The sequence below is a fragment of the Carassius gibelio genome, chromosome B16 (genome assembly GCF_023724105.1).
Source record: "Carassius gibelio isolate Cgi1373 ecotype wild population from Czech Republic chromosome B16, carGib1.2-hapl.c, whole genome shotgun sequence".
In the NCBI taxonomy this organism is placed as follows: Eukaryota; Metazoa; Chordata; class Actinopteri; order Cypriniformes; family Cyprinidae; genus Carassius; species Carassius gibelio.
Window position 1 is genome coordinate 8,759,403 of NC_068411.1, and position 16,914 is coordinate 8,776,316.

Below are 16,914 nucleotides of genomic sequence, written 5' to 3' on the forward strand. Positions count from 1 at the left end.
AAATCGTCTATACAAAACACCATCTATTTTCTCCAACTTCTCCCATTGACGGACTAGGTCCAAAAGCTCTGGCTGTTCGAGAGAGCGTTCTTGTAATGTTGGTTGCTGCCTGCGGTCAACCCTCGACTTGCATAAGCAACTGGTCTACACTTGCCCTTGTACTCCTGTGACAAAATGGCACCCAAGCCTTGAAAACTTGCATCTATCTCCAAGATGAATGACTTGCTAAAGTCAGCATAAGCAAGCATAGGGGCACTGGTCAAAGCTACCTTAAGGATCTGAAACGTATTTTATAATATAAGTCCCTAATAATAACTAGCAAAACCTAGAAAGGACCTAAGTTCTTGAGGAGTCTGTGGCCATTTCCAATTTACCACTGCAGCTATCTTTTCTGGATCAGTGCTCACTCCTGCAGCCGAAACGACATGTCCCAAATAACGTACTTTTGGACAAAAAAAAAAAAACAACACTTACTGAGCTTAACTTTAAGATTTTGTTGCCTTAAACAACTCAGTACCAATTCTAGTCGCTGCAGATGATGTTCTACTGTTGTTGAAAAAATGATCACATCATCAAGAGCAGTAGGGACTGAAAACTTTGGTCACCAAAAATTCGTTCTATGAACCGTTGAAAAGTGCTTGGCCCATTGCAAAGCCCAAAAGGCATCCAAAGAAATTCAAAGAGCCCAAAAGGAGTACAAAAGGCAGTCTTGGAATGATCAGATTCAGCCACCGGGACTTGATTGTATCCACTTGCTAAATCCAATGTAGAAAACCATCTTGCCCTAGTCAAAGCATCTAAGGACTCCTCAATCCTGGAAAGTGGATAAGCATCCTTCCGAGTTCTTGCATTTAACTGACGATAATCTACACACATTCTCAAGGGACCATCCTTTTTCTTTACCAGCACAATGGGAGAGGAGTATGGGCTACAACTCTCTCAAATGCAGTGGAGTCATTCAGATTCCTGGGAGCCACCATCTCTCAGGACCTGAAGTGGGACAATCACATTGACTCCATTGTTAAAAAGGCCCAGCAAAGGTTGTATTTCCTTCGCCAGCTGAGGAAGTTTAACCTGCCACAGGAGCTGCTGAAACAGTTCTACTCAGCCGTCACTGAGTCTATACTGTGTACTTCAATAACTGTCTGGTTTGGTTCAGCAACAAAATCAGACATCAGAAGACTACAAAGAAATGTTCGGACTGCCGAAAGGATTATTGGTGCTCCTCTGCCCACCCTTCAAGAACTGTATACATCCAGAGTGAGGAAAAGAGCTCAGAAAATCACTCTGGATCCCACACATCCCAGTCACCCCATCTTTGAACTTTTGCCATCTGGCCGGCGCCTCAGAGCCGCAAACACCAGAACAGCAAGGCACAAGAACAGTTTCTTCCCCCAGGCAATCTACGTCATGAACAGTTAAATGTTCCCTACTTATGCTTATAAATGTGCAATATCCTTATATTTATTTGTTAACCCTCCATCCTAGAACATTCCTGCATCTCAATCCTATTCCATTATCATTTATAGCACAATTGTTTATACACTTATTTATTTGCCAATTTGTAAATCTCCTCTTTTAGTGTTTTTTTTTTTTTTGTCTGTGTGTTGTTGTCTCTGTGTACTGGAAGCTTATGTTACTAAAACAAATTCCTTGTATGCGCAAGCATACTCGGCAATAAAGCTCTTTCTGATTCTGAATGACCTGACTCTCCAACACCTGCTTAATGTGGGCTTTGACAACCTCCCCCTGACTAGGTGGAATTCGACGATGACGCTGACGCACTGGGACATTATCCAACAATGGGATATGGTGCTCTATCAAAGTAGTGCAGCCCAAGTCACCATCATCCTTAGCAAAAATATCCTGATATTTATGCAAAAGATGTTTGACCACTTCCCTTTCTGCCTCTGAAAGCCCTGGTAATTCGACCCTTTCTAGCTCACTGTGGTTTGAAACAGAAGCTGACATCTGGCACTGAATAACAATTTCACTGACACTGCCTTGCAAATTTTCCTTAAATGAAATTTCTTGGTCAGGGGTGCATTTCCCGTACAACGATGCAACTCACTGGTTTAACCACCATAGTACAATGCATCTTTATGAAAACGAACAACCTAGTCACCACTGTTTCCCGAAACCATAGTACCTGTGTCGCAGATCCATAGTTCAAACTACGTTGGTTTGAGCCGTCGTTCTTCTTCTTCGATATAATGGCTGACTGGAGACATGAGCACATACTGCCACCTACAGTAATTTGGTTTTATTTTCTCTTTTCTTCGACTCGAATTACGCTTTTGAAATGACGTTAGAGTCGAGTAATACATTATACACACACAGAGTTAAAAATGTGCTCTTTTCTGATCCCAATGTCAATAATTTCACAATTTCAGATAAATACTATTTCTTATGTTATATTGATAGGCTACTTAACCACAATTGAAAAAAGATGGGTTTTGAAAAACTGATGTAGGCTAATGTTGTGGATTGCTTATTTTGCTCAATCTTTCCTATTTATGTCTTCTTGCCATTCTGATGTTTTAATGAAAATGACACGAAAACCCCAATTTCCAATGCTTGAAATTGCTGTTCTTTCAACAAGGTGGTGGAAAATAGTTAAGTCCAGCTATTTTCAAAGCTGAAAAATAGCATTACAAATGCTGACAAAAATAAAATCTGGGCAGAAATCACTCAAAAAATAAACAATGCTAGCTGGATATGGACAAAGCCCAGACAAAGTCAGGAATAAGTGGAGGGACTTCGCAAGTGTGACAAAACAGAGGGCTGTGGCACGTAAGAGGGAAGCAAACAAGACTGATGGGGTATCAGTTCAGTTCCTTCTGTCCCTACAGAGGAAGAGACAGTTTTGGCCATCCTGGGGCCTGTTGCAATGGAAGGATCCTTGGAGATATGGATACATGTGCATCAACCAGGCCTTTGCCTTCAAAGTCCAGGGGCCTCATTTATAAACGTTGCGTACGCACAAAAGGCGGCGTACGCCACTCTCTACGAAATAATTGATATTTATAAAAAGCAAACTTGATGGGAAAATGTGCGGTCCTTCACGCAAGCTCTGACCCAGGCGTACGCACAAAAACGGGTGAAATGAGAAATGGCGACACCGTCGGCAGATGGAAGAAACACGTGAAAGTGAAAATGACAATACTGCCTCTCATAAATAACATGAAGACTTCACAAAGCAAGTCTTACAATTAACAGCCTACACGAACACCCATTTGATCGATCAGCAGTGAAAAAAAAAAAAAAAAAACCAAACAAAAATTACAACAGAAATTCAAATGAACACATATTTGCAAAAAGAAAAGTGAAATATGTTCTGCAATATTGGCATGTTGTGCAATTCATCCTCATAAATAATATAGTTAACAGAACGAAATAATGTACAAAACTGATATTCTCGTCAATGTGTCCGTCTGGCGGAGCAGATATAGTTGCAATTAGATAGACAGATAGATAGATAATTAAGGAGATATAGATAGATAGATAGATAGATAGATAGATGTATTAATTGTCCACTGGGGAAAGTTGTTTTCATAGTAAAACATTTCTTCATAAGCTACGGAATTATGATATTCATGCATATGCCTTTAATTTGTTTTATTTTTGATTAAACAATGTATGGCGTATGTCTCAACCATTCAGAAAGCAACAAGAAATTACATTTGCGCTGAACAATTTCCCATTTCCACGTCGATTATTACAGACATCTGTAGCTTGTCAGATGCAATTAAATGGATGGAAATAAAATGCCCCATCACAACGCATAATGACGCACAATGGCTGATCTTGCACTCTTAGAAGATGTGGCAAATGGAAGAATTCGGAGTGAACGCATCTTTAGACAGCAAGAAGACTTGCTGGCAAACGAGGACGAGTGGCTTATGAGCCGGTTCCGACTTCCTCGAGCCGTTCTGTTGGACCTCTGTGGGCTTTTGGGCCCGGCCTTACAGAGGAGCACTCGGAGGAACCACGCCGTGCCAGTCCCACTTCAAGTCCTAACAACACTAGGATTCCTGGCGACTGAGGGAATTGGCTGACAGGTCAGGAATATCTCAGCCGACCCTTAGCCGGGTAATGCCAGACGTGTTAAAAGGCATAATAGCTTCGTCCCATGATTCCATAAAGTTTCCATACACGGCGGGTGAACAGGCAAACAAGAAAGCTCAATTTGCAGCTATGTATGGTTTCCCAAATGTCATCGGTGCTATTGACTGCACTCATGTTGCCATAAGGGCACCGAACGTTAATGAAAATACTTTCATTAATAGAAAGCATTTTCATTCAATCAATGTCCAAATTATTTGTGATGCAGAAATGTTGCTCACTAATGTAGTAGCTTGGTGGCCTGGGTCAACCCATGAGTCATTTATTTTAAGACACAGCAGTGTTGGACGCAGACTCGAGGCTGGTGCTATACGTGATGGCTGGCTTCTAGGTACGTTTGATTATAGACATTCACATTTTAATGTACTTCAATGTCTTAACCCTTTCACTATCCTTGCAGGGGACAGTGGATATCCCCTCAAACAGTGGCTGCTTACACCTTTCCTCAATCCACATAGTGCAGAGGAAAGGCACTACAACATGTGCCACAGCCGAGCTCGCGCTATAGTGGAACGCACCATCGGCCTGTTTAAGGGCAGATGGCGCTGCCTCGACTGCACTGGAGGGAGGTTATTGTACACGCCTGAAAAGGTGTGCCAAATCATGCTGGCATGTGCTGTGCTACACAATGTGGCACAGCTTAAAAACGTGCCTCTACCCCCTGGCGCCGATTGATGTGTTGGCCCCGACCCTGAACCCCATCCACACGCATTTGAGCCAAATGCTGCTGCTGTGCGCCAGCGTTTGGAAGTGATGCGTCGCTTGTAAAGAACAACAAAAGGTGTGGAAAATAGTATTTATTCAAGAATTCCCTCATCGTGCAGTTTATTTCAGTCAGGGCAGTCTTGATTTCGCCCAACTCCTTGGCCACCTCTCTGATTGGTGAGGACACGTCCACTGCTGGAGGGTTGAGAGCCGCGTAAGAAAAAGAAAATAAGAAAAAAACAATACTTTTAATTCAGTTGTTAGCTACACTGCATTATTAGGAGGTGGTGGGTGATGGCCTAATGGGTGGGTGATGGAAGCATACATTACTCTTTTGTGTGGGCCACTTCTGCAGTTTGCAGGTGGATGAAGAGGTTGCATGGCTTTGGTGATAGCTGGCTGCTGGAGACATGTCCTCTTCGCCCATACGTCCTGTCACCTGTGCAGCATCCAGCCACCACTGCAGTTTAAACCATTTGTTTAAGCTGACATAATATCTGTTAAATATTTGGCTTCTTTGCCTATATGTATTAAATGAACACTTAAAAACATAAAAAAAATCTTTTGCAAACAGTGTATACCATCTCTCTCGCTCTCTATGTATTCACACACAAACACATTTGTAGAGAGTATTCTATATTCTAATTCTGTAAAAACAACAAAATCACTCACTTATTTATACATTTTTTTGTTACTTTATTTAGGTACATTCATTTAAAATTAAAAATTAATTTACTATAAAAATAGGCCTACAGTAATTTGAGTGTTAACATTTTATATAAGTGAAAACCTCTAACACACTGTTTTACCAATATTGTTATATGAGACATATGTACTTTGGAATGTTTTTAAATTAAAATTAAACAAAGATAACTCACTTGACACACTCACAGTTTCTTCCCAAAAACGAAACAATGGCTGCGTTCTAATCGGCAAAATTAATGCTTTCAGAGGGCACTTCGAAGGGAGAATAATCGCGAGGGCCACGCTGCTTTATAGTTTCAAACTGAATTTGTAATAATAAAAAAGGCAAATTATGTAATAAACTTAAACCACAACTTTAAGTCTTTTAAATCACTCAAAGTGGATTGTGAAATCTTCTAAAGGAATAGGTCATAGGGTCGATAACTCTGAATAGAACACAGCCCAGGTGCTGTGCAATCAATGACGTCTACACAGCAAATTAACGACGAACTGTGCTTCTAACCACAGGTGGAGAGCTGTCATTCTAATGACACAAGTTTGCCTTGCAATTTGCGAATGTTCATTTGAACTATGGTTTCAGGAAACACCGAATCGTTGAACTATGTTGGTAACAACGGAACTTGCAACCATAGTTGGCTAGCGATGCTTTTGGGAAACGCACCCCAGATTGATTAACCATCTCAACATTAATCATACCCAACTTTGCTTTTGCAGGTAAATATACAGTTTCTGTGCTGACATTAACCACAGATACACAAATTTTAGTTTGGGAGGATTGTAACAATGCAGAGATAATCAAAATTCCTGCAGGAAATCCACCGCTCCCATCACCACCAAGGGGTTCAAATAAAGTGGCTACATTTGGAAAAGTTTTAGGGCAGTAAGCTGAAACTAACCTCATTGTTCCGGCAGGAATCTGCACTGGATGCTTATCTTGCACTCGTACCTGGCCAATATAACCAGGACCAAAGGGATCACTGGTTCTCTGGCACTGCAACAATGCATCCTTCCAACCAGTTTCTGCTCGTCTAACCTGTAGGACTGAAAATAAGGCTGAACCATGTTCTTCAAACAAATTGTTATAACACTGCCCTATAATGTTCAGCCCCAACAGACCAGGGACCAGTTCTTTCTTTTTAGACACATCAATGTTTTCAGGGTCTTTCACAACCAATACACCCTGTTTCGGTAGAATTTGTCCCAACACATTAACATCAGTTTCAAAATATCCCACATAAGGGATGTTCAAACCATTCGCAGCTCTCAGCTGAAGCCAGCCACATTTCTTTTAGAGCATCTGGTGCTAGTTGTCGAAAACATTGGTAAAAAAAAAGTCTCTGTTATAGTGGTCACCATTGAGCCAGTATCCAGCAAACATAAAACAGGAACACCCCCCATTTGAATCGTCACTGTGGGACATTTGCCGATAAGACGCTGCACCACTGTAGGACAGACAATTCTTGAGGTCTTTAAACCTTCAATGCCTATTTCAGTTTCTTGACTAGTAACCACAGGAGAGGCACATTCATCTATCTCCTCCACTGGTTTTCCCCTCGTTGTTCCCCCAGCTGACCTAGAGCCAGAATCAACAGGCCATTGTTGTCGACAATATCGGGCAATATGACCCAATTTATTACAACGTAAACACCTTCGAGGACCATTTGGCCTTGTCAAAGGGACAGAGGGTTCATTACTTGAGGGTTTAAGATCATCAAGACGCTTCGTAATCTCATCAATTTGAGGTTGTTGGTGCTTTAACAACTCCTTAATTTCTCTTAATTCAGTAGATTCATTAGGCCTAGGTGATACAGTTACTCTACCCTGAGCAGCATTACACCATAACTGAGCAGCAGGGGGAATAGCCTCTCCTTTGCCTTCATTCCATCTGATAGTCTCACTTCGAACATCAACTAAGGTACAGTGTGGAGTTTGTCTTACAAAACATTTAAGTTCACGTTTAAGTGCTACATCTTTAACCTGCTCCACAAACTGATCACGGAGAACTTGGTCAGCATTCGGGACACCATCTGGACTATTTACAAGAATAGAATCCATCAAAGATATAAGTGCATGAGAGAATTCAATCAGGGATTCACCCTCTCTTTGTTCGATCATAAAACCCTTTCTGCAACTGCACAAATGTTTGTTTCGCTCCATACATACTTCTTAAGACCTTAAATATGAGTTTGGGAGTTTGACGTTCAGCTGCTGCTCGGAGTTTAATCTCCATTCTGGCTTCCCCTCCTAAATGATCTAAAAGGAATGCTACCCTTTCTCGCACAGTCCAACTGTCATCCCCAACGCAGGCTTCAGCCTCCTCAATCCAGTCCTCTATGCTCGAAGTAGAGTCCAAGTTCCCACAGAACCGTCGACACTTCCGCTCCCGAGGAACATACATCACTCTAGTGAAAGGCACAGGAGGAGGAGCATTAATGCTGGATACAGGCTGGTTAAGAGAGTCACGGCTGGATGCAGAACGTTGTTGCATTAATTGTTCATTTGCAGCCTGTGGACTACGTATAGGTTCCCTCAACTCTGTCAGCTCCTGTTCCATAGTTAGTGTTTTCTTCTTGCACGATTGCCGTTTACTTATACAAATACCTTTTAAATACCTACACAAAATGGTGGGTATCAGTGAAAAATAATAATAATAATAATAATAATAACAATAAAAAAAATAACAAGGTCCAAAGTAACACACTGTAGTGCTGCCCAACATCAAACAAACCCTGCCGACTACGCCATTTGTAACCCTCCCAAGGGCTTACAAGTAATGGGGAAGGTGTAAAAGGGCAACAACCACAGTGTTTCCTTGAAAGCACAAACAAATTGATTAAACACGAATGGTAATAAGAAGTGGCAAAGAAACGAAAATAACAAAAAGGTTTAACCCACCACAGACCATAGGGTTCCCCAATCCCATACAATGGCAATTCCACTATTAAAGAGTACACTCAAATCAAAGCACAAAACCAATAACACTACAAGTGTAATAGAAAACCAACACGCACTTAACTCAAACCACTACAAATTGTGCCCAATCACCTTAAGAGAGTCAACCATACATACAAGAATGGGAACCCCTTTGTCTTTGGTTGATTACAGTTTTTTTCAACTGCTTACACACATTTTCCAAAGTTTTCCTCTTTTTTTTCCAAAACTTAACACACAAATTCAAGAATTGCACACACAAGATGCAAAACGCCTCACATCTCTTTCAAAATGAAACACCACAGTCAAAATATCACAAACATATTTCAATAACAAACTTTTGTCTTCCGTTGTAAACGCCTTTATATTATTATAAACACCCATTGATCTTTATCATTTGCACTTTTTGAATGGTGCTTATTTGTCATTTTTTCATGCTTGATTTGACAGAAATGAACTTTGGAACAATGGATGAAGGTAAGACTTGATTTAGTTGAAATGATTCTGCCATGCAAAATTTGGTCCCACTCTATCAAATGTCTTTAAAGTATGTCATCAAATGATTGATTGAATGAATAAATGAATGAACGATTAAGTTTAGGTTAGGTAAGTCGTAGCTTGCGGGCTGTGTATCAGGGATAAATTAGGAATTGTTATTTTATTTTGCTTTTATTTTTTATTCTGTGCATTTATATGTTTACACAGTTGCTGTATTGCTGAGGGATAACCAAAAGGAATAAGTTACAACTAGGGCTTCTTGCACAGAAACCCCTTTCCTAATTCACATTCTCCATCACTTTTTAGAGACAATGAGAAGGCAGGTCAGCAGGCGATACGAGGAAGTACAACATCATGTTGTGCGGCTTATTAATGAGAGCAAAGTCGAAATGAAGAGGCTTGAACATCGTCTGCGGTCTCTGACCACACCTCCACGTACAAACAGTAAAATATAGATGCACACACGTTTTCCCCCATATTGTGTTCAAGTTGTTTTTTTATTATTTATTTGTTATTGAACTGTACTAGCTTAACTCAGTAAATGTATTTATTTAGTTAGCATATGGAAGGCAAGACACATTTCAAATTATTGTATTGTCACCTAGAATTAAATAATTAATCACTGTGTTATCATCCACCTTTTAACAGCAAAAATAGAAGCAGCGGAGCCAATTTATGGAACCCCGCGAGAATTCAGTCCAAGCATAGATCAGTGTGAGTTACATACATTGTGTTTGTGATTAAACTTTGGGAAAGTTCTTTGAAAGGTGAAATTACAATTAATATGTCTTTAAATACAGGCATTAAAGATGCATGGGGAGGAAAGATGATGTATGTGCTGCTTTCCAAAATAGGGCCCTACAAAACATTTTTTTCCGACATAAAACTTCTCCTGGTGAGGAGCTCAAGAGTGAGGTACACAACCAAACATTTTTTATTTTTTACTTTGTCGTTATGCAAAATAAACACAACAATGCATTCATGCACCTAGAGGTCAAGAAATGTAATAGTCGGTCAGCGTAGCGCGCCTTTTATATTGACAGCTATGAAATGGCCAGCATCTGGAAAGGCCATTCAACAAAGCTGTTGAATTAATATAAAGCTGCAAAAGCTTTGAATTCAGCTTTGTATTTTCAGATTGACCTGTCAGTGTACCACTATGTAATAGGAATCATAAACGGCCACTATCACTGGACAGTTATGGTATAGGATGCAACTTGATTTGTTCTTTTTAAGCAAACTAAACCAAAATGCTACACTAGTGTGTGCATAACCATGTTTCTATGTATTTTAAAATCCTTAAAGGTGATCATGCCAGCACAGAAGACGACTTTATTTTTAGACCCTCTGGGAGAAAGCAGCATAAAAGTAGAGAAGTGCCAGGAGGTGACAAGGTATTAACAATGATATCAAATATTCAATTTGATATCAAATTACCAGACGCCACCTGATTCAAATATTCCACCAACGTTAAATAGTAATGACTTTATGAATTTCTTCACTGATAAAATAGATAACATTAGAAATACAATAGCGAATGTAGATTCTACAACATCTAACACTTCAGTTTCATCCATCGCACCCAAAGATAAACTGCAGTGCTTTACAACCATAGGACAGGAAGAGCTAAATAAACTTATCACTGTATCTAAACCAACAACATGTTTATTAGATCCTGTACCCACTAAATTACTGAAAGAGCGGTTACCTGTAGCCGAAGAACCGCTTCTCAATATCATTAACTCATCGTTATCTTTAGGTCACATCCCAAAACCATTCAAGCTGGCGGTTATCAAGCCTCTTATTAAGAAACCAAAACTAGATCCTAGTGTACTGGCAAATTATAGGCCTATTTCAAATCTTCCATTTGTGTCTAAAATTTTAGAAAAAGTTGTGTCTGCTCAATTGAGCACCTTCCTGCATAAAAATGATCTGTATGAAGAATTTCAGTCAGGTTTTAGGCCCCACCATAGCACAGAAACTGAACTTGTTAAAATTACAAATGACCTGCTCCTTGCGTCAGATCAAGGCTGCATCTCATTTCTAGTCTTACTTGATCTTAGTGCTGCGTTCGACACCATAGATCATGACATACTCATAGATCGATTACAAAACTATACAGGTATTCAAGGGCAGGCTCTAAGATGGTTTAGATCCTACCTGTCCGATCGCTAACATTTTGTTTACTTAAATGGGGAGTCATCTCATTTATCATCAGTAAAATATGGAGTGCCACAAGGATCCGTCCTAGGTCCCCTTCTATTTTCAATATACATGTTGCCCCTTGGTAATATTATTAGAAAATACGGAATTAGCTTCCACTGTTATGCTGATGATACTCAGCTATACATCTCAACGAGACCAGATGAAACTTCCCAATTATCTAAGCTAACAGAGTGTGTTAAAAATGTAAAAGATTGGATGACAAATAATTTTCTCCAATTAAATTCAGATAAGACAGAGATAATTATTGGACCAAAAAACACTACACAGAATCTTGCAGATCACAATCTGCAACTAGATTGATGTACTGTTACTTCCTCTACAGTCAGAAATCTGGGTGTTATATTAGACAGCAATTTGTCTTTTGAAAATCATATTTCCAATGTTACAAAAACTGCATTCTTCCACCTTAGAAACATTGCCAAGCTACGAAACATGTTATCGGTTTCTGATGCAGAAAAGCTAGTTCATGCATTCATGACCTCTAGACTGGATTATTGTAATGCACTTCTAGGTGGTTGTCCTGCTTCTTTAATAAACAAGCTACAGGTAGTCCAAAATGCAGCAGCTAGAGTAACTTTAATTTAATTGAATCTTCTTGTTCCTTGTCCTCCATTTCTGACTAGTCCTCTTCCTCCCCTTGCTCCCTTCCAACTCCTCATAGTCGAACTCGTTCTCTGGCTTTCCCTCCAACTCCTCTTACTCTGTCTGCATTGTTTGCTTCCATTGTCCAAAAGCTATTACTTGACCTTTGGCCTATTTATAGGCCACTACTAAAGTTATGATTGGTTTTTGTTAAGTAAAGCAACAAGTGTTTGCACATGTGAGGAGTTAGTGTGAGGCACTGATGAATTAGTGTGGCGTTTTGACTGGTTGTGTTTATAAAAGGAAATCAAGAAACTTCCTGTCAGATTTTTGTGTGTTGCATAGAAAATTGTGTGTTGTGTTTTGCAAAAAGTGTTTAACGAAATTGAAAACGGAGTAAAAGGCCAAAAAATTGTGTATGGTTTTGCAGATTTAGTGTGTGGTTCTGGTGTTTGAGTGTCAGGTTTTAGAAATTGTGTGACAAGTAATCATTTTGTGTGCAAGCAGTTGAAAAAAACCAAAACTAAAACAAAACAAAAACAAATAAACAAAACAAAAAAGTCCCACAATAAATTCAAATCACTTCATCATACTGTAACTTTTAAAAGTCATATCTTACAACCCAACATTAACCCACCAATATTTTAGATAAAAGTAAACGGCAATCATGCATCATCTGCAAAACAAAAATACAATTCATGATTGCCCCTTTAAAATATTAGAATTAAAAACAGAATTAAAAACACTTAACACAAAAAAAGCTAACTTCACGTACTCCAATATTCAATCAAAATCAGTACCTGTGTTAATGAATGAATCTACTCAATTTCTGAGGCATCCACCAGTATATATCCTTTAAGCATACTATAAAACAAACAAACAAACACCCGTTAAAATGGACCGCACTAACCATAACCATGAGTCACAACCCTTACTTCCACAATTTACTTTAATAACGACTAGTTTCATTATCACCAAGCATTGAAACATACCACACAGCTTCTGCTACTCAGCACATGGTCCCACAAAGAGAAAGGCCAGAAGCTTTGATTTCCCCCTTTATAGTACTTGGACTCATGGGATCTGTAGTCCAACACATTTGTAGTCCCAAGCATGCCTAATATGGAGCCACTACTAATACTACTAATGCTACCTCCATCCCATTACATATATATATATATATATATATATATATATATATATATATATATATATATATATATATATATATATATATATATATATATATATATATATTTCTGCACTGCATGTTCCTTTTCTCCCTCTCTACCATGATTGTGTCTATGCACTCAGTTTTTCGAACTACAATAAATGAACAGGCTAGATTGTAAACATAAAAACATAAACACACACACACACACACACACACACACACACACACACACAGAAGCATTAGAGAGTGAACTGCTCATAATAGCACTTCCCAGAGGACAGCAAGGCCACAACACACACATAAACACAAACACACTCATCACTAACATGATGCTTCCTCAGAAGAAAGAAGGGAATGAAAGGAAAAGCTGTGAGCAGTATAATGTCTGTCTTTGGCTGCCCTTAGTTATTGCCCACTGTCTTGTTGTCTTTCCTGAAATTAAACCATTGTTTGTGCTTCAGTGATGCACAGAAAGGGCCACCTGTGTCCCTCAACCAGGGATCGCCTGTGTTTCATCTGATAAAATATCAGACCAATATCACTTTTCAGCAAAAAACAGGACAGAAATGAAGACAAAAATATGGAATAACAAAAGGAAAAGGACAAAAAAAAAAAAACATCAAATGAGAGACAAAGACAACATATTAGGAGAAAAAAAAACAAGAAAGGATACAACTCTCAAGAGTGTCAGAGAAGCAGGAGGCAGAGTGGAGGGATAGAGAGAAGATAGTCGGAGTGATCTTCAGCTAAAGGTCAGCCTGGTGTCACGCTGTTAATAGGATTCATTACTGCATTTGCACCCCATGATCACTCTCAGACCCAGTCTGTGACAGACAGCCGCTCTTGGCTCTGCTCTGCACCGCCTTTACATCTTAGTGCCACATTTCTGAGAGCCTGCAGCTTGAAAAGGGAATACTCCAAATAATGTCTGCGGATACATACAGCTCGCCACTCCAGTGGAGTAATCCAGATGGACACACGCTCTCTGAGCTGAGCGCGGTCTGGATGTGTTTACAGGACACACACACACAGAGATAGATGGCAGGACATGAAAGGGGATAAAATGTTATGAGACCGCTGTCATGCCCTCCACACACACACACACACACACACACACACACACACACACACACACACACATACACGCATGCACGCACACACACACACACACACACACACACACACACACACACACACACACACGCACACACACACAGAAAAGACTCACCCCTGGCAGGGTTTTCTGTTCATGAAGAGCACTTTGTGCTTTAACGGCTGACTCTCGTGCACAATACGTCAGAAAGGCACATCCTAAGACAGAAAGACACACTATTAGTATTCATTCACAGTTTATGTTTGCATTTTTCATATTTTTTATTTATGTAAATAGACATTTTTAATTCATGCAAAATGATCATCAATCATATTAAGATATTATTAATTATATTCATTCATTAAGCAATGACCTACATTTTAAATTAAATTAAATTTCAAGTAGTTTTTTTCCGTACTTCATACAGAATATATGCAACATGATTACACACGATGAAGGACAAAAATGTTATTTCACACTCATTACATTTTCCCATTGAGGCTTCTGGGATAGCTCACCCTGAACTCTCTCTCTCTCTCTCTCTCTCTCTCTCTTCTTTGGTTTTCCAGAATTTCGGTGTATTTGAACCTTTTCCAACAATGACTGTATCATTTTGCAATGCATCTCTTCACACTGAGGACAATTGAGGGATTCATATGCAAATATTACAGATAAATCAAATGCTCAACTGATGCTCCAGAAGGAAAAAAACATGCATTAAGATGCCATCGCACGTGATTTAAAAGCTGCCGCAAAGATTTTAGTGAGTAACTACTTACTCATCATATGACTTCAGAGGACTATAGTGCATGAGACATGATGAGGACCACTTCCTGACCTTAATCAGAAAAGATGTAGACTATTTTCTTCAAACACATAATTTTCATCAAAAATTCACCTTTTGTGTTTGTTCCACAAAGGAAATAAATTCATATGAATCTGAGAGTGACAGGGGCAGAGCCTTTGGCCACCCCACTCAAAACTGCAGTTTTTGTCTCAGTCATTAAAATGACCAAAAAGGTGATTAAAGATTCATACTGTGCATGTATACACAGCACACAAGAACGTCTCAAATGCCTGTACTAAAATATAAAATATATGCAATTCAAGATCACAATATAAGGCACAAGCAGACATGTATTTTTTATTTTTTTATTTAATGCACAAATAAATGTGAGACCAGTGCACTTATACTAAAAAATATGAGAAAATGAAACCATTTAAATGCATAAAATAACTCATTTTACAGGTGCATCTCAATAAATTAGAATGTCGTGGAAAAGTTAATTTATTTCAGTAATTCAACTCAAACTGTGAAACTCGTGTATTAAATAAATTCAATGCACTCAGGAAACCTTTGCAGGTGTTTTGAGGTGATTAGCTGATTGGCATGTCATTATATTCTAATTTGTTGAGATTGAGATTGTTGAATTGGTGGAGCCAAAATCATCACAGTTAAAGGAACCAAATACTTACACTACTTCAGTCTGAGGGCATTTAATTTATTTAATACACGAGTTTCACAATTTGAGTTGAATTACTGAAATTAATGAACTTTTCCACGACATTCCTATTTATTGAGATGCGCCTGTCACGGTATGTGTTAGGAAACACGAAGAGAAGGAACCAATTGCAGCAAGTATGATTTATTAAAGGGGTAATCCAGTAGAGTAAACAGTCCAGGCAGGGTCAACACCAGAGAATCCAAAACATAAACACAAACAAGACACGAACGCAAGGCAAGGCAAGGCAAGGCAAGGCAAGGCAAGGCAAGGCAAGGCAAGGCAAGGCAAGGCCAGGATGACGGGCATGAAACGGCAACATATAAACAAGGACTCCGTAACACAGACTAAGACAGACTGGGTATTTATACACAGAAGGGTAATGGGGAAACAGGAGACAGGTGGGGGAGACAATCAATTACGTAACAAGGAGGAAGGTGACCATATAAGGAAACAGGAAGTGCTCTGGGACAGACACCGTGAGAAGGAGGACATCTAGTGAAACCCCGGGGAACAACAACCCAGACACTGTGACAGTACCCCCCCTCTACGGAGCGGCTCCCAGACGCTCCAAGACAAAACACAAAGACCAGGAGGGAGGCGGACAGGTGGAGGCTCAGGGGGAGGGACGGTGGGTCGGACAAGGAACACATGGGGGACAAACACCAGAAATGAAAACATAAAACAGGGAGACCAGGAGGGAGGAGGACCGGAGGAGGTACAGGGGGAGGGACGGAGGGCCAGACAAACTGAGGGGAACAGACAGAAACCTAACAGAAACCAAAACAACACACAGAAATCCCTGAAGGACCTGTTGAGGCCCCCACCAGGGCGGAGCGGAAGACCACCACAGCCTTGTGGTCAAAGTCAAAGGCCTCCAGGGCGGAGCGGAAGACCACCACAGCCTTGTGGTCAAAGTCAAAGGCCTCCAGGGCGGTGCGGAAGACCACCACAGCCTTGTGGTCAATGTCAGAGTCCTCCAGGGCGGAGCGGAGGACCACCACAGCCTTGTGTTCAAAGTCAAAGGCCTCCAGGGCGGAGCGGACGGCCACCACGTCCCCGTGGTTGAGACCGGAGTCCCCCGGAACGGAGCAGCAGACCACCCAGTGACTTGACTTGGCTCTGGAGGGTAATTGGTGACTGGCCCTGGCTCTGGAGGGTCCTCGGTGACTGGCCCTGTCTCTGGAACAGCCTCGGGCACCACCTTGGCATCAGGCACCGCCTCAGCCTCCAGAGCTGGATCGGGCGCCGCCTCGGCCTCTGGAACAGCCTCGGGCACCGCCTCGACCTCCGGAACAGCCTCGGGCACTGCCTCAGCATCGGATGCCACCTCGGCCTCTGGAACAGCGTCGGGCACCGCCTCGACCTCCGGA

The 16,914-nt window shown here is 40.5% G+C and overlaps 1 protein-coding gene and 1 pseudogene across 1 annotated transcript in view; both read right to left on the bottom strand.

Annotated features, from left to right (window-relative positions):
* LOC127975434 (ADAMTS-like protein 4) overlaps positions 1 to 16,914 on the bottom strand; it is a 164,893-nt gene that overhangs the window by 87,264 nt on the left and 60,715 nt on the right. The window lies entirely within an intron of this gene.
* The window catches only part of LOC127975452 (CUGBP Elav-like family member 3-A), a 64,420-nt pseudogene that overhangs the window by 43,231 nt on the left and 4,275 nt on the right, over positions 1 to 16,914 (bottom strand).